General features: G+C 45.1%; 2 long non-coding RNA genes and 1 pseudogene across 2 annotated transcripts in view; 1 reads left to right on the forward strand and 2 right to left on the reverse strand.

Annotated features, from left to right (window-relative positions):
- The window catches only part of LOC135412873 (uncharacterized), a 636,102-nt gene that overhangs the window by 317,911 nt on the left and 299,333 nt on the right, over window positions 1–18,858 (forward strand). The window lies entirely within an intron of this gene.
- LOC135412930 (osteopontin-like) lies at window positions 12,583–14,241 on the reverse strand (annotated as a pseudogene).
- LOC135412850 (uncharacterized) lies at window positions 14,522–16,234 on the reverse strand. The gene is made up of 3 exons (XR_010429980.1): window positions 16,004–16,234; window positions 14,674–14,740; window positions 14,522–14,573 (listed from the first exon to the last, which is right to left on the reverse strand). It is a non-coding gene; the product is annotated as an uncharacterized LOC135412850 (long non-coding RNA).

Raw genomic sequence — 18,858 nt, forward strand, 5'->3', positions numbered from 1 at the left:
CTTCCAGTGCCATCTTGGCGAGGGATCCCCCTCTACAGGCACCCCTGAGAAGTGACTTGGAGGGACGTGCTACTTGGAGCTGCAAAGCAAGGGCTGTGCTCAAGCCAGCTGCCTGTAGCATCCCACATCAGCCAGCTGAGCTGTGCAGATCCCCCTCTGTCCTCTTTGCCCTCCCATAAAGCTGAAAGGATAACAACATGTGGATCCTTACCTCTGAGGAGTCATCTATCCAAATTGGAGAGGTAACAATACCTACTGGCCGTGTGCTAGAGAGAAGAGAACTTGAAGGAAAATGCAGCCATTAATTTCATTGTGCATGGAGGGTTACCAACACATAAAGTGTCAGAAATCAAAGCATCCTTTATTCTGATCTAGCAACATCCCAGCCCAGCAACACAATCATTTGAAGGGCTTTTATGTACTTCAAACATTTCACTGTGTCTCAAGCCACAGTGTAAGATCCATTCCTTAATTCCTTAATGAGATAAAAAAGGTTTCTGCTGGATTTTACTGGTTTTTTGGATGGGCTTTCAAAAACAGACAGGCCACTATATTCCAGGTCTGAATTTTTCACACAGAATCAAGCAGAACTCAAAGCCTTGGCAAAAACCTATTTCTACCCTGTGTCAGAAATTAGACTTTAGAGAGTTACTTTATCTGTCACATACCCATCATTATCTCTTGGTTCCTCTTCATCATCACTGGTCAGTAGCACAACTGAATTATCTGCTGCACTGGAAACAACTGGGTTTCCAGCTGGGTGCTGCTGGTTCTGCTCGCACTGCTGCAACGGGGTCGAAGTGGAGGTAGCTTAGGAACCACATGTAGCCCTTTCTCCCTGCTCCCCTCTTTCAGTTCCCTAATTGGATTTAGGCTGGAGGTGTTTCTTTCCCTCTTTCTGCCCTAAACAGGCAAATTCAGCAGTGATAGCCATGAACACTTCCTATTAGATGAACACCTCAGTGTCCAGGAGTACCTTAAATGGAAGTTGCAGGTAAACACTTAATATTTGAGGAGTCAAAGTCTTCCTGTCCTCTCCTTTTCTTTTTCTTTAAATCCCTGGCCTGTATGATGAGGATCTCTGGAATAACTTCCCTTTTAAATTGCATCTCCTTCTGTTACATTACCAATGACTGGTAAATGTTGTGCCCAAGTTCTGGAGCAACAGGCTCTTTTAAACTACTTTTTCACTACAAGGGATACTTGGAAGTGTTAATGTGTTCAGAGGTGCATTTGACTGGTAACTCTGTCTAAAGTGGTCAATCAGAGCTGTGTTTCAACCCTGGAGGTCAGGCTACCTAGTTAGATGCCAGAAGATAGGCCCAGGAGCACAGGAGAAAACTAATTTGACTGCAAGATGGACAGAAGTGTGCCATTCATTACTTACCACAGCAGAATCATCACCAGTTAGATCAATGACTTCAGGCTCAGCAGATTCGTCTGTGAGATCTATGATTTCGTCAACAGCTGAAAAAGAGAAATGGGCTGTCACTGTGGAACAGGCTGAGGTAGATTCGATTGTGCCTTGGGTCTCTTCTCTTCAGGAATGTGGCCAAAATGTCACTCAAGCTTTGCCCTCAACAGTCCACAGAGACCATTACCAGCCCTGTTTTTTCACAGGTGGCAGTGCAAGAGGAACAGCAGCTGAACTTCTCACACAATTCTGTTGGATAACAATATCTTGTGGGAGGTACACACCAACAGATGATTCATCTAACATAGGGTAATGTTTATCAGACAGAAAAAAAACCCAAAACAAAACCCAAAGCAGAACCAGAATCGTAGAGGGTATCCTAATTTTACAGTACCATGCTGTACATGTTCCCCTGAGGGATGGGGCACAGCTAGCTTTTCCTTATCTTCTTCCAGCTTCAGAGATCTCATACTTAGTTTGCCACCCTCTGTAGTGGCAGCTGTGGCACCTGCCAGCTCATCAGAGTTCATTCAGATGTCTGAGCAGCCCTGGAGGACCTTTGATACACAGCTCATCTCCCTCATTTTAGTGGAAATTCTCTCTCATTCTCTTTCAAATGAGAGCATGGAATCTCTCTCATTTTAGTGGAAAATGGATCACAGCTCAGTAACAAACCCAAATGGTTGTGAGAAGGCTTGTTGTTTAGGGATGCCATACTAGGCACTTCCTAAAATCCCATGTTTCCCTTCCTCCCCAGTAAAGGGCCTAGAAACTGGCAAAAGCATATGTTCAGCTGTATGTCAAACCTCTAGAAGCAGTTTCTGTTCTTACCAAGATCAAAAGAAAGCACACGACTTTCTTCGAGGTCTATTGGCTCTGCTGCTGAAGCCTCACCTGCACTAGAAGCCAGCAGCCTGCTTCGTTTCGGAGCTTGTCTGGAATTAACGGCTCCTCCACGGCGCTTTCGCCGATTCTAAGAGAGAACAAAGCCTTAGCATTTGGTGTGGGAGTAATATTAACGGGGCCCTCATTTTTGCAACACCAGTGAAAGTATATGAGGATACAGAAAACAACTCCACAACGTCTGGAATACACATTGAATGGTGCTCTGGGTCATTCCTGCCTGAGCCCATTGCATCAGAGAAAGGAAACCACAATAGGGGTTTGGAGTAAAGAATTCAAGTTTGATGCTGCACTGGCACCAGGCTAATAGGACTTGGAGTATCTGCAATCAGTCAGTATCTACCAGAATAATAAGGAACCCACAGATGTGCCATCTTGGCAAGGGTTCCTCCCTGTGTGTACACCCCTGAGAAGTGACTTGGAGGGACGTGCTAGTTGGAGCTGCAAAGCAAGGTCTGTGCTCAAGCCAGCTGCCCGTAGCATCCCACATCAGCCAGCTGAGCTGTGCAGATCCCCCTCTGTCCTCTTTGCCCTCCCATAAAGCTGAAAGGATAACAACATGTGGATCCTTACCTCTGAGGAGTCATCTATCCAAATTGGAGAGGTAACAGTAGCTGCTGGCCGTGTGCTAGAGAGAATAGAACTTGAAAGAAAATGCAGCCATTAATTTCACTGTGCATGGAGGGTTACCAACACATGAAGTGTCAGAAATTAAAACATCCTTTATTCGGACCTAGCAACATCCCAGCCCAGCAACACAATCATTTGAAAGGCTTTTATGTACTTCAAGCATTTCAGTGTGTCTCAAGCCACAGTGTAAGATCCATTCCTTAATTCCTTAATGAGATAAAAAAGCTTTCTTCTGGATTTTACTGGATTTTTGGATGGGATTTCAAAAACAGACAGGCCACTTTATTCCAGGTCTGAATTTTTCACACAGAATCAAGCAGAACTCAAAGCCTTGGCAAAGACCTATTTCTACCCTGTGTCAGAAATTAGACTGTAGAAAGACACTTCATCTGTCACATACCCATCATTATCTCTTGGTTCCTCTTCATCATCACTGGTCAGTAGCACAACTGAATTATCTGCTGCACTGGAAACAACTGGGTTTCCAGCTGGGTGCTGCTGGTTCTGCTCGCACTGCTGCAACGGGGTCGAAATGGAGGCAGCTTAGGAACCACATGTAGCCCCTCCTCCCTGCTCCCCTCTTTCAGTTCCCTAATTGGATTTAGGCTGGAGGTGTTTCTTTCCCTCTTTCTGCCCTAAACAGGCAAATTCAGCAGTGATAGCCATGAACACTTCCTATTAGATGAACACCTCAGTGTCCAGGAGCACCTTATATGGATGTTGCAGGTAAACACTTAATATTTGAGGAGTCAAAGTCTTCCTGTCCTCTCCTTTTCTTTTTCTTTAAATCCCTGGCCTGTATGATGAGGATCTCTGGAATAACTTCCCTTTTAAATTGCATCTCCTTCTGTTACATTACCAATGACTGGTAAATGTTGTGCCCAAGTTCTGGAGCAACAGGCTCTTTTAAACTACTTTTTCACTACAAGGGATACTTGGAAGTGTTAATGTGTTCAGAGGTGCATTTGACTGGTAACTCTGTCTAAAGTGGTCAATCAGAGCTGTGTTTCAACCCTGGAGGTCAGGCTACCTAGTTAGATGCCAGAAGATAGGCCCAGGAGCACAGGAGAAAACTAATTTGACTGCAAGATGGACAGAAGTGTGCCATTCATTACTTACCACAGCAGAATCATCACCAGTTAGATCAATGACTTCAGGCTCAGCAGATTCGTCTGTGAGATCTATGATTTCGTCAACAGCTGAAAAAGAGAAATGGGCTGTCACTGTGGAACAGGCTGAGGTAGATTCGATTGTGCCTTGGGTCTCTTCTCTTCAGGAATGTGGCCAAAATGTCACTCAAGCTTTGCCCTCAACAGTCCACAGAGACCATTACCAGCCCTGTTTTTTCACAGGTGGCAGTGCAAGAGGAACAGCAGCTGAACTTCTCACACAATTCTGTTGGATAACAATATCTTGTGGGAGGTACACACCAACAGATGATTCATCTAACATAGGGTAATGTTTATCAGACAGAAAAAAAACCCAAAACAAAACCCAAAGCAGAACCAGAATCGTAGAGGGTATCCTAATTTTACAGTACCATGCTGTACATGTTCCCCTGAGGGATGGGGCACAGCTAGCTTTTCCTTATCTTCTTCCAGCTTCAGAGATCTCATACTTAGTTTGCCACCCTCTGTAGTGGCAGCTGTGGCACCTGCCAGCTCATCAGAGTTCATTCAGATGTCTGAGCAGCCCTGGAGGACCTTTGATACACAGCTCATCTCCCTCATTTTAGTGGAAATTCTCTCTCATTCTCTTTCAAATGAGAGCATGGAATCTCTCTCATTTTAGTGGAAAATGGATCACAGCTCAGTAACAAACCCAAATGGTTGTGAGAAGGCTTGTTGTTTAGGGATGCCATACTAGGCACTTCCTAAAATCCCATGTTTCCCTTCCTCCCCAGTAAAGGGCCTAGAAACTGGCAAAAGCATATGTTCAGCTGTATGTCAAACCTCTAGAAGCAGTTTCTGTTCTTACCAAGATCAAAAGAAAGCACACGACTTTCTTCGAGGTCTATTGGCTCTGCTGCTGAAGCCTCACCTGCACTAGAAGCCAGCAGCCTGCTTCGTTTCGGAGCTTGTCTGGAATTAATGGCTCCTCCAGGGCACTTTCGCCGATTCTAAGAGAGAACAAAGCCTTAGCATTTGGTGTGGGAGTAATATTAACGGGGCCCTCATTTTTGCAACAGCAGTGAAAGTACACGAGGATACAGAAAACAACTCCACAACGTCTGGAATACACATTGAATGGTGCTCTGGGTCATTCCTGCCTGAGCCCATTGCATCAGAGAAAGGAAACCACAATAGGGGTTTGGAGTAAAGAATTCAAGTTTGATGCTGCACTGGCACCAGGCTAATAGGACTTGGAGTATCTGCAATCAGTCAGTATCTACCAGAATAATAAGGAACCCACAGATGTGCCATCTTGGCAAGGGTTCCTCCCTGTGTGTACACCCCTGAGAAGTGACTTGGAGGGACGTGCTAGTTGGAGCTGCAAAGCAAGGTCTGTGCTCAAGCCAGCTGCCCGTAGCATCCCACATCAGCCAGCTGAGCTGTGCAGATCCCCCTCTGTCCTCTTTGCCCTCCCATAAAGCTGAAAGGATAACAACATGTGGATCCTTACCTCTGAGGAGTCATCTATCCAAATTGGAGAGGTAACAGTAGCTGCTGGCCGTGTGCTAGAGAGAATAGAACTTGAAAGAAAATGCAGCCATTAATTTCACTGTGCATGGAGGGTTACCAACACATGAAGTGTCAGAAATTAAAACATCCTTTAGTCGGACCTAGCAACATCCCAGCCCAGCAACACAATCATTTGAAAGGCTTTTATGTACTTCAAGCATTTCAGTGTGTCTCAAGCCACAGTGTAAGATCCATTCCTTAATTCCTTAATGAGATAAAAAAGCTTTCTTCTGGATTTTACTGGATTTTTGGATGGGATTTCAAAAACAGACAGGCCACTTTATTCCAGGTCTGAATTTTTCACACAGAATCAAGCAGAACTCAAAGCCTTGGCAAAGACCTATTTCTACCCTGTGTCAGAAATTAGACTGTAGAAAGACACTTCATCTGTCACATACCCATCATTATCTCTTGGTTCCTCTTCATCATCACTGGTCAGTAGCACAACTGAATTATCTGCTGCACTGGAAACAACTGGGTTTCCAGCTGGGTGCTGCTGGTTCTGCTCGCACTGCTGCAACGGGGTCGAAATGGAGGCAGCTTAGGAACCACATGTAGCCCCTCCTCCCTGCTCCCCTCTTTCAGTTCCCCAATTGGATTTAGGCTGAAGGTGTTTCTTTCCCTCCTTCTGCCCTAAACAGGCAAATTCAGCAGTGATAGCCATAAACACTTCCTATTAGATGAACACCTCAGTGTCCAGGAGCACCTTATATGGATGTTGCAGGTAAACACTTAATATTTGAGGAGTCAAAGTCTTCCTGTCCTCTCCTTTTCTTTTTCTTTAAATCCCTGGCCTGTATGATGAGGATCTCTGGAATAACTTCCCTTTTAAATTGCATCTCCTTCTGTTACATTACCAATGACTGGTAAATGTTGTGCCCAAGTTCTGGAGCAACAGGCTCTTTTAAACTACTTTTTCACTACAAGGGATACTTGGAAGTGTTAATGTGTTCAGAGGTGCATTTGACTGGTAACTCTGTCTAAAGTGGTCAATCAGAGCTGTGTTTCAACCCTGGAGGTCAGGCTACCTAGTTAGATGCCAGAAGATAGGCCCAGGAGCACAGGAGAAAACTAATTTGACTGCAAGATGGACAGAAGTGTGCCATTCATTACTTACCACAGCAGAATCATCACCAGTTAGATCAATGACTTCAGGCTCAGCAGATTCGTCTGTGAGATCTATGATTTCGTCAACAGCTGAAAAAGAGAAATGGGCTGTCACTGTGGAACAGGCTGAGGTAGATTCGATTGTGCCTTGGGTCTCTTCTCTTCAGGAATGTGGCCAAAATGTCACTCAAGCTTTGCCCTCAACAGTCCACAGAGACCATTACCAGCCCTGTTTTTTTCACAGGTGGCAGTGCAAGAGGAACAGCAGCTGAACTTCTCACACAATTCTGTTGGATAACAATATCTTGTGGGAGGTACACACCAACAGATGATTCATCTAACATAGGGTAATGTTTATCAGACAGAAAAAAAACCCAAAACAAAACCCAAAGCAGAACCAGAATCGTAGAGGGTATCCTAATTTTACAGTACCATGCTGTACATGTTCCCCTGAGGGATGGGGCACAGCTAGCTTTTCCTTATCTTCTTCCAGCTTCAGAGATCTCATACTTAGTTTGCCACCCTCTGTAGTGGCAGCTGTGGCACCTGCCAGCTCATCAGAGTTCATTCAGATGTCTGAGCAGCACTTGAGGACCTTTGATACACAGCTCATCTCCCTCATTTTAGTGGAAATTCTCTCTCATTCTCTTTCAAATGAAAGCATGGAATCTCTCTCATTTTAGTGGAAAATGGATCACAGCTCAGTAACAAACCCAAATGGTCATGAGAAGGCTTGTTGCTTAGGGATGCCGTACTAGGCACTTCCTAAAATCCCATGTTTCCCTTCCTCCCCAGGAAAGGGCCTAGAAACTGGCAAAAGCATATGTTCAGCTGTATGTCAAACCTCTAGAAGCAGTTTCTGTTCTTACCAAGATCAAAAGAAAGCACACGACTTTCTTCGAGGTCTATTGGCTCTGCTGCTGAAGCCTCACCTGCACTAGAAGCCAGCAGCCTGCTTCGTTTGGGAGCTTGTCTGGAATTAACGGCTCCTCCACGGCGCTTTCGCCGATTCTAAGAGAGAACAAAGCCTTAGCATTTGGTGTGGGAGTAATATTAACGGGGCCCTCATTTTTGCAACAGCAGTGAAAGTACACGAGGATACAGAAAACAACTCCACAACGTCTGGAATACACATTGAATGGTGCTCTGGGTCATTCCTACCTGAGCCCATTGCATCAAGGAAAAGACATCACCCCTGATCTCTTACCAGGTGCCTCACCAGGAAAAAGCCTATCCCAGTGGCTTGCAAAGAAGAAGACTAGTTCACAATTCTATCAGGGTGTTGCTCACACTGTAAGCATTTCTGAGCTATTGCTAGCACCCCAAGAGATTCAAAACCTTCAGTATCCCAGAACATGAAGTTACATAAAGTTTTAACAGGCTTCTCCTCCCGTGCCCTTGCTAAAAACTCTTGAAATCCTTTCTAGAAGTACCCCAGAAAATATGTTTCAGAAATCAGATTTGCATTGAGTAGTAAAGTACTTACTGTGCTCATGGTGTTTGGTGATCTAAAACCACTGGAAAAGTCAGTGGGACAAACACCAAAAAAGGAATTTCAGGGAAGTTACAGCAATCGATCCCTTAGATTCCTTAGGTAGAACAGGCTACAAAGTCCTGATTTCTAGGAATCAGAGAATGATGTTCTTCCAAACCTATCAGAAAAGAAGAGAGGAGATGACCTATCTGGAATGCCTGTTCTCTTAAATAGCCACACATACTCTAAGATTCCCTTTCACGAGTCACCAGGTTCTGCCCAAAGCTAGAGGGGAAATCTATGAGTCTGGTACTTGAGTCCCAGACACCTGCAGCTGGACCTGAAGCCCAGAACAGCCCCACAGCATCAGAAACATTTTCAAAGATCATCTACACTCACCTGTACCGTTAGTTGAGAATTTGTCGTGAAAATTATCAGCAAATCGCCTTCTGTTCCCACCAGGGACAGAGAAGACAGAGGCTCTGCACCTGCTTCCCAGCAGAGTATCCGCCAACTGCCAACTGTCGATGGAGTGTTGGGCTCCTGACCCCTCCGTGCGGACGCCCGCATGGCAACCGTTTGGTAACATTCCATGGTCCGGTAGCCGGTGACCTCTTTGCACCCTCGTGGAGGCCCAGAATGCTTTGGCTTGGAAGGGACCTTGAAGATCATCTGGTTCTAACTGCCCTGCCATGGATAGGGACATCATCCACTAGACCAGGGTGCTCAGGGCCCCATCTAGCCTGGCCTGGAATAGTGCCTTCCAGGGACGGGGCATCCACAGCTTCTCTGGGCAGCCTGCTCCAGTGTCTCGACACCCTCACAGCTCTTCCTAACATCTAATCTAAATCTTCCCTCTTCTGCTTTAAAATCGTTCCCCCTTTTCCTCTCACTCACTGCCCGTGTGAAGAAATCGCTCTCTGCCTTTCCTACAGGCCCCTTCAGCCACTGGAGGGCCGCAGTGAGGCCTCCCCCGGAGCCCGTTCCTCTCCAGGCTGGACATCCCCGGCTGTCCCAGCCTGGCTCCATAGGAGAGGTGCTCTGGCCCTGTGAGCATCTTTGTGCCCGCTGCTTCCTTGCCCTTCGTGCCGGCCCGGCGGGCACATCCCGCTTGTGCCGGGTCAGAGCCGGGCGCAGCCTCCGGGCGAGGCCTCACGAGGGCAGAGCAGAGGGACACGTCCCCCTCCCTCCGCCTCCAGCCCGAGTAGCGCTGCAGCCCTTCGGGGGCTAAAGAAACCCCACCAAAACCTCCCCTCCCCCGTGAGAAAATTAAACCCTTTCTTAACCTTCTTCCTCCGTGTTTATTACTCTGTTGTTGAAAAGACTCGTTTTAAATTTAGCCCTAATTCAAAGCAATTAAAAGGACACCAAACTTCCCTCTCCCCCCCCCAACAGATGAAAATCTAACAATTTAGATGCTTATTTCAAGTCTCTGAAGTCTTGAAGTTTTCAAGTGTTCAACTGTTCCTCTGCTGAGCATTTCCCAACAGGGTTAGGAGGAAGTTTGCTCTGTTTCTGGGGACAGCACCTTCCCCCCCAAGGCCCTGCTCTGCTGTGAAAGATGACACGGGAAAAAAAGTGAAATTAAAATTCCATTTTCCTTCTAGCCAGTCTACCACTGGCCCTGCATTCAAAGGGGTTGGCTGGAGCTCTTGAGAGTGGCAGCAACCCTGTCTCAGCCCTGCTGGATGCGGGATGCTCCTCAGCTTCAGATCCCATGGGCACTCTCGGGTGTGGGGAGGATGGTGGCAATTTGTCCAACACTGTGGATAGCATAAGGATATTTTCAGATCATGCTCTATGTGAGGAGGTTCATTTCTTACAAAAATTTCTCTGTTATTACAACTGTTGCTTTTAGGCCAAAATGTTGAGAGTTTAAGGATGGTTGGGGATGACTTCCCCATTTTTCTCAGTCCTGAGCCTGGGAATTGAAGGAAACTCATTTCAGTCATCATATTCACATCCTTCATTCCTCATATTTGTTGCTGGTTGGAGGTACTTAATTATTCATATATTAAATATATATTTGGAATTGCTCTAGCATCTTAACATTTGTATATCAAGCATTAAATCTCCTTTAGGATTTTTTTTTTATCTAAGCCCTTTGGATCCAAGATTTTTGGAAAGCAAGTGTTTAAACTGGATTTACTGGAGTATGAAACATCCCATGTATTAAGGCAGGGACCCTGTCCACTCACACTCCAGGTGCAGCGGAGGTTGGCTGAGTGGAACCAGCACCACTTGTATTTCAGGGTGGGACTGGATGGCTTTTAGCAGGAATGTGTTATTAGGGGCAAGGGAGGAGAGAGCACTGAGGAAAAGGAGGGGTAGCTTTTAGTAAGTTGAACATTTGAAGGCTCTCAGGCTTGATCTTCCTCAATGCTGCTAATGATCACAGCAGGGGGCTGAAAACATGTTTTTTGTAAGACCCAACACTTTTTAACTAAAGCCACTCTTGAAAATACTCATCACTCAGTGGTGGAAGGGAGGGAAATCTCTTGCCCCTTCTCTGTGCATCCCACAAAAGCTGAAAAGGCCACATACCTGTTCTATCTCCTTCCATGTGGACCAGCTTTAAAGCAAGGCATAGAACCTCTGAAATACCCCTTGCCTTTCCATTTCATGAAGGAAGAAGTTTACATCTATTAACTTCCAAAAATAAAAGGTTAATGATGGCCAACAGTGTAAACTAAGCCCAGATTGAGCTGGCTTCTATATTAATCACCCCGGAAAAACAGCATTGGGATTTTCATGGATGGCTATGGTTTGCCACCGTTTTTTGTCAGGAGAAAGCAACTCATAAGTGAGAAATGCATGGTTCACTGGCCAGAGGTTTTCAGCTCTGTACTCTCCCAAATCAGGGGTACCCTGGAGATCAAAGCAAGGGTCATAAAATAATTTAAGAAGGGTGAATGTAGTATAAGATGTCATATACGGACATAGCCTGCTGCAGAGTGATCACTGATGACAAGAAAATGTACTATGATGTGAGAAAACCCATTTGCCACCTCAAGTGGGTTGGTACTGCTTCTCACTCTTTGAGTTACTAATAACAAAAATGATTTTGAGCTGTGGGTAGACAAACAACTGGACTCCACAAGGCAGCAGAGGTCCAGCAACTAGCTTGGTCCTTCAGCCCCACGACCGTGGCTGTGTTTGCCCACAGGGCTCTGCCCATGGGCAAGTTGGTTTTGCTGCCAGGGCGACCCAAGTGAAAGAGGGCTGCATCATCCTCTCGGGCTGCCAGGGACATATGGTGGGTTATTGATGAGAGGGAGTGTGACACCTGGCTCCCCACACAGCTCAGCACAGGGATAGGATTGCACTCCCCTAAGCAACCCTGCACAGCAGTCCTTCTAAATCCACCATAAGGATGCAGGGAAATAGGCAAGGATTACCAAAAGAAGCCCCGAAAAGATGATAATATTCACTTATAATAATTTTTACTAGTCCCACTGAGAATTGCATTGCAATTCATGTGTCCAATTGTGCCTTTGCTTGACTGTAGCAATGGTTGTGACCTCGGAATACATTTCCCAGTCTCTTAATGGGGAAGTGCTGGTGGATGGTCTGTTAGAGAAATACATATTGAGACAGTTTGAATTAAGTAAAAACATTTTTGAAGCCCTTGGTGGGAGGCAGTAGTGAGTGGCTTGTTCTGCAGAAGAAAAACTCAGGTAGGTTTCTTATTGCTGGGACTGATTTGCACCCTTCTCAATGGCACTAAGTGCTTCTCTTGGCAAAGGATGGAGGCTTTGGAGCATCTTCCATCCTCCAAAAATCTGGATGTGCTCAGGGTCCCTCCAGTTGCCCAGGTTTGGCTGTCAGCTTAGCAGGAAGGCTGAGCACTGGGAGGAGGGGTTTGCTGGGGTCTGGGTGGTGTTTCAGTCCATCTCAGTCCCTGCTCCTTGGCACGGGATGATGGCACTGAGAAACTACAGGAGGTGAGGGGGAAAATCGTTCTTCTTCTATAGCTGTGTTCCTCTTCTTTTGAGAGGTACTGCTTTCAGCTGCTCCCTCAGGCAGTCTGCTTTTGCCCTCTTCTGAAAAAACATGGTGTTATAAGGGGGACTTGTGCCTCTCCGGGCTGCCCCCGCTGTCCGTGCACAGCCATGAAAGTATCTGCGCGCTGAGCAGAGCTATTGCTGATGGGCACCACTTGGCCTGCTCTGCACAGTCGGTGTCAAGCTCTGTACCTAAAAACATACAGCTCAAAACTCCTTTTTAAGCTCAGGGCTAAAGGTTGGTGCCCAACACCCTGTTTGTGGTACCCAGCTTGTAAACCTGTAAAAGATGCCTTTTGGACTAATGCTTGCCCCTTCAAATGGTTCCTCAAAGCTCATAATTGGTTTTTAGACCTCTTTTAAGAAGCATTGTAGCAGTTCTTTGCAACTTCGTTGGCCTGAAGCAGTAGCACGATAGTGAAATTGGGCAGGAGGAGATCACAGCTCTGGAAGAGGTAAGAAGGCTTCCTCAAGGGGTTTAATACCCAAAGGCTGAGTTCAGCAGGTTTCCTCAATGACGATGCTGCTTCAAGATACATCACTGGAAAACCTGTGCAGCTGTGTGTGCCTCATGCCTGCCGAATTTCTGCCTGCTGTCGTTTTCCATGCTCCGGTCAGGCTGATTGCTGTCCAGCTCGCTGCTATCCTGCCCGTGGCTCTTGTCAGACCATTCCACGCTGATGGCATGCTTCTCCAGGGAGCGGCGGGAAGCAGAATCCTCCCGGGAGAACCCTGCTCACTGGCTGTCTGCATCCAGATTGCTCTCATCTCTTCCACAGTGGCATCATACATGACCTGTGTTAGAGAGCAAAACAAGAGCCACTGTCACTCCTGGGAAATTATCTATCAACAAGTGCTGCCCTACTGCACTAAAGCTGCTTAGGCTGAGGGGACACTCAAAGCTTGCATGGTACATCTCTGCCTGGAAACACTAACTTTTATGGAGTTAATGAACCCTTCACATTATGAGAAATTAACATTTGATCCTGTCCTCAGATTTCATGTGTGTGAGTACATCATTGCAGTGTTGCATATCTTGCAGCAGCAGGCTACACTCTTGCCTTGGCACCATCAACACCCCCTGATTTGGGGTATCCAGACAAGGGAAAATAGATTCCTTTGCTCATGCCTGCTTTCCCCTCACCGATTCTTCTCAAAGCTGACTCCCATAAAACAACATGTCCATCTTCAAGTTCACTACCCATTTCCAAAACCATGGGGACCACTGCTCAGTGCTGTTTACCTTTTTTGCATCTTTGTGGAGTTTGATGGACTTCACCAGTGCGGCCTTTGCCCTCATCCTGTAGGCCACGCTGTCGCCTCTGCCGGCGTCTCTGTCTCCCCGGGTGAAAGGGAATGGGGGGAATGGTACAGTGACTGGAATGTCTGTGGGAAAACCCGTGACAACCTCATTGGATTCATCCGTGTCATTGGAATCATTATCATCGTCATCATTGTCATTCACATCTTCATGGCTTTTGCTTGACACATCAGGAAAGTGCTGGAAAACATTTACTATGCATCAGGAAAATGAACACAGATGTGAGATGTGCAGACTAGTATCTGTCCTGCTAGCCCAGGGCTTATGCAGTTTTGGGGAGCTATGTGCAGGCATTTCTTTGAATTCGCCTCACCCTGCCTAAGGAGGAGATGCTATTTAGGGAGAGATGCTACTGCAAGAACTGCACTTGAATGAGGAAAATTAGTGTTGCTACACACTGGCTGCCCTGCAGCACTCGACTGACATAGTGTCGTTCAAAACACTTACCGGTTCCACTGGGACTGATTTGTCTCCCTCATCATGAAGACTCTAAACTACGTGCAGTAGTTGGTTCTCAGAGCAAAGAATTGATTTTACATGGGTAGCAGCTGGCAGTGGAGTATAAATCAAATAGCTATATACAAAATTAATACCGTTCACTTACATCACTCCAAAAAATGATGGGAATTGGATTAAAGTGCTCTTCCAACACCAAATATTGTCATCTGATCCACACTAACAAATGTAGGCTGTAGTAGTTGTGCCATGCTATAGTCCTTTTCTCTTTTTAACTGGCAACTGACACATTTTTCATTAAGACAAAAGGTTTGCAGTGCTGGTGCAGAGATAGAACTAATGAAAGTCCTCAACCAGGACACCAGACACAGGAAAAAGTCTATGAAACTGGCTCCTAACAGCCAGGTGAGGACATGCCCTGCAAGCATCTACAATCATAAAACAAGTATCAGAAAATATGTATTAGAGGAAACAAAAAAAAATCAAAAAGTATTTATTAAAGCTAATGAATAGAAAGACAAAAGGAGCTTACATATTTTTCTTCGGAGCTGGCAGAAATGGCCTGCTGCTTGGATTTACTGACCTTGAAGGGAGAAAAGGAAAAAGCATTTATCAGTATTTCTCACTAAGATGCAAAGAAAATAATACAAGTGATTGGTGATCCACATTTGTGATTTACTCACTGGCCATGCAGCGGTGATGCTGATAAGGCATAAACACAGAACTGCCACCTTCATTGTGATGTTTTACCTAGAAAATATTTTGGAACAGTGAGTCAACAAGGTAAAGTACCACAAAAATGCCATAGGCTTTTCCTTTTTCCCAGTGTACTTCACTGTGCTGAGAACAGCTCCCTGCTATGGATCCAACCTGCACATACTAATTTTTGTCTTCTGTCCTCCATCACCACCGCACACCCAGCTGGTTTGTCATGACTTAGCTACTCAAAAGCTGCAATAATTTTTAAGAGGCTCTGAGAAGAGCTGAGCAGTTGGTGAGAGTGGCCCCATTGAGAAGGTGAACTGAATCCTGTCACCTAATGACTTGCACAGACAAAGGAAAAGCTTTGTGATAGCCCAAGTGTTATCAATATCAGCTTTGGTTTATCTTCATTCATTTAACGTATTTTTTTTTCAGAAGAGACAGCATAAAGCCAACTCAGTTTGGATTCTCTTGTCAGCTATTTTAAAACTAGTTTTCAGGGTTATTAACTTCAGTTTCTGAGTAAAGTCAGTTTATAGGAAAATAAACTGCTTTTATTGATAGACCTTTATTTCCCCCTCCAGAAGCTTGAACAAAATAACCTGTGTTTCCAAACAAGAGATAACGTGAAACATCTGCTTACATTGCAGTTTTAGCAATTTAATAAATGACTAATTCCTGCTGAAATTAGGAGAGTGCTGAGCTACAGTAAATTTTGGTGCTTACAGACCAGTTCCCAGGATACGGAACATCCCTGAGAAATTAAACCAATTCACTGATGAACAAGAGTCATTTAAAACTTTGGTAAATCATAGCAGGAAAAAAAAGGCTACTTAGGACATATTTAAAATGCATTAGTAAGGCTGGCCCTGAGACAGGACACTCTACTAGAGGTATTGCAATTTCAAGTTACACAGAGAAGGACGAGTGTCCCATCCATTCAGGATTGTGCAGCACAAACTGTGAGCCTGCCAGAAAAAACAAGGACACTGCCAGGCAGTGGTAACATGAGGGAGAAAGCTTTCTGTGTTCAAGCACCAGCTTTGAGTTTGCAGCACATGATTCAGTGGCAGAGTTTTCAATAACCTCCTCCTGACATCTATAAGCACGCAGGTTTAAAATTGTCATTACGTATAATACCTTGCATTGCTAAAGCAACCTTGCTCCTATAAAAACACACCTTTTTCCACAGAGCAGCATCAAATGTCCCTGCCCAGTGAAGCAATTTTCAAAGATCTCCTGCTCAATGTTTCCTTGACTAAAGCTGCAGACAGATTAGCACATGTCAGGTAGTAAAAGCAAAAAAATTACCTTTTCTGGTGCTGGAGGAGTCAGCTGCAGCAAGAGCACTCCTAGTGATCCCAGCAGCAGCTCCAGTCAGTTGGCTCCCAGAAGCTCTGTCTTTCTGCCCTTGTCCCCTGACTGCCTGACATCTGTGACCTTCGGGAATTTAAACCCTGTCCCAAGCACAGCCACCAATCCCCATGTGGCGGAAAAAGATGAGGTCATGAGGCTCCTGGCCGCCGTCCTGCCCACGTTCTCCTACACTTCCTCTTTGGCTTTGTGGCTTTGGAAGCAAACACAAACTACTCTATGGTTAAAACATTACTTCTGGGCGAGATCATTAACCAGCAGGTCTGTTGTATGCCCAGCAGTTGGTATCGTGTAGGAGGGCTTCGGGGCACATCTGTCCTCCTTTTGTGAAAAGGCAGAGCCCAGTTTCCCAGAAACCTTTTGTGCCCTGCTCTGTAGGGAGTAGGAATCTGTAATGTGAGCAGGAAGAAAGAAATCTGAACATAAAATTAACCAAAAAGGCGTTAATGCTTCCACAAAGTTGTAGATTTGCTCTCCAGGGCATACGTGGTGCAATGGGAATTGCAAATATGAGGCAGAATACGGCCTTTTGTGTTTTTTGGTCTGACCTAGGGAAAAAAAAGTTAATAAAATTAGTTGTCTCAGTAGGCATTCTACATCCAGAAACTTGTTTGTAAAGATATAGAAGAGCCAGCGATAGTTGAATTAAAAAAGATTTGATTTTGAGAAATTCTCACTTCTGTTCATTTGTGTCCCTTCTTGCTTCTTTCTTAGATGGTTTGGTCAACCTAAAAAAGAAAAAAGGAGGGGAGAAAGCAGCTGTAGCTCCAGTTTGAGAAGTGCCATGATTAGCATTGGAAATCAAGGGATTGATTTTATCATGGTATGAAATTCTGTGTCTGCTATGGAGCAGGGCATTGGCCCTGTTGATGGGTGACATATATTCTGGCAGTGCCTCGCTTGGACAGCCATAGCTTTGGGCAGACTCTGCATCAGCCGGGATGTGCTGTAAGGCTCTGAGACCCTCTTCCATTTGGTGTTTCCTTAAAATGGCAATGAGGTGTCATTCAAACACAGGGAAACATCCCAAACAGCCCTTTCAGAAGGCAGAATATTTATAACTGTTTCAAAGCAGTTCTCTTTCTCCTCATCTCTGATACCCAGCTAATGTTTGCTGTGTCCTTAGTCAAGCAGACAATAGACACCTTGTTGTACCAGCCCATGTTACCAGTTATCCTGTGCTTCTTAACACTGTGGCATGTTTAGAAACATGGTGAGAAACATCCCCAAGTTAGCTCAGCACCTGCCCATCACATGATCACACAGACCTAGCTAATTATATTTTGGAGCTGAGATCAGCAACAGCTGGAAGTTCAACTTAGTTTACTTCAGAGTCTTCTTATATCCTAGAAGGAGAATTGGATAAAAAGAGAGTATATGGTACATCATTAGTAGTTCTGCATGTAAGGATCCACCTGAATGAGGACTACCCTGGCTTTTATTTTTGGATCTATGTGACCAGATACTAACTGAGGAAAGAGTTTTCAACCAAAAGAAGCCTTCTTGCAGCACTTCTTGCAGCAGCATTCCCTGGTCCCTGCCAGACAATCATGACATGCTTTTGTTAGATTTCTATATATGCTCTTTTCTGTAAATTTAAAGAGGACCTTCCCTTCCAGTAAATTATAGTTTTCTTTTGGCTTTCAGGCCAGTCTGCAGCTCATGTTTTCATGCAGTCCGAGTTGCTTGTTTGGCTTTTCTGAGACGCTGACTGTGGAGAAGGTTTAGCAGTTTAGTGGTTGAGTCACTGGTACAAAAAACAAACCTAGAGATTTCTGGTCCAGAACCCCAAAACAACACACTATAGAGAAACAGCCCAGCTGGAGCCAAGTATACGTGCTATCGCATTACACACCCCCGGTGTTTATTTCCAAAGCAAGCCAAGTCCCACTGCCATCCCTCCTTAAACATGTACTTTTCATGCCCAGAAATTGTCCCTGGATCAAGTCTCTGACGGGAGGAGGGTGTAAAGCAAGCCATGTGTGCAGGACCTGCAGTCAGCAGGTTTCTCCAGCATATCTTCCAAGAGGTGAAACGCAGGTGTGAAGGGCTTGACCACAGCTGCTGTGGGCCCTGAGATACTTGAGACAGCGGTGGGTTTTCAGCACCTCTGTCACAGGCAGAGTGGGAGCTTCAGACAAAGTTTATTAGAGAAAGTATATTATTAGAGAAGCCCTCCCATTGAGTTACGAGGTGGGGAAAGAACCCCATTGCTTTCTAAACTCCTTCTCGGAGAGGAGCCTACGTGCACCTGGATCCAGTCTTAGCCCTAGACTTTTCAGTGGTTTATATTGACCTTTATACAGCTTTGTCCTGCAGGATTAAGGATGGCAAACCAAATATATTTATACAAATAAAAGGAATGATTTATTGAAATGGGTTACAGTAATGATAATGATAGAAAAAAAGGAGTTTTGTCAGAATTACTTACCACACAACATGGATGGATAGCTTTAACTATTAGTATAGCGCACTATTTTTCAATGAATATTGAAGTAATTGTAATAAAACAATTGAAGTAATTATATTAAAGCTAGCAAAACAATTACTAAGTAGAGGTTGGTGTTACTCACTCATAGCAATGACCAGGGGCAAATCTTTTTTGCTCAGTCTCGAGGACTAACCTTGAGGGGCGTTCCCACTCCAGGGAGAAATCTCCACACACATTCAGAGAAGGGGTTTGTTAGGAGACCCTACTGTTAAAAAGTCTGGGCTTTTATAGTGTAGAGTGATTGACTGTCAGTCATATGTAATTTTTTTAGATTATGTGTTGTCACCTTACTCAGCAAAAT

Source organism: Pseudopipra pipra, chromosome 4, assembly GCF_036250125.1.
Source record: "Pseudopipra pipra isolate bDixPip1 chromosome 4, bDixPip1.hap1, whole genome shotgun sequence".
Lineage (NCBI taxonomy): Eukaryota > Metazoa > Chordata > Aves > Passeriformes > Pipridae > Pseudopipra > Pseudopipra pipra.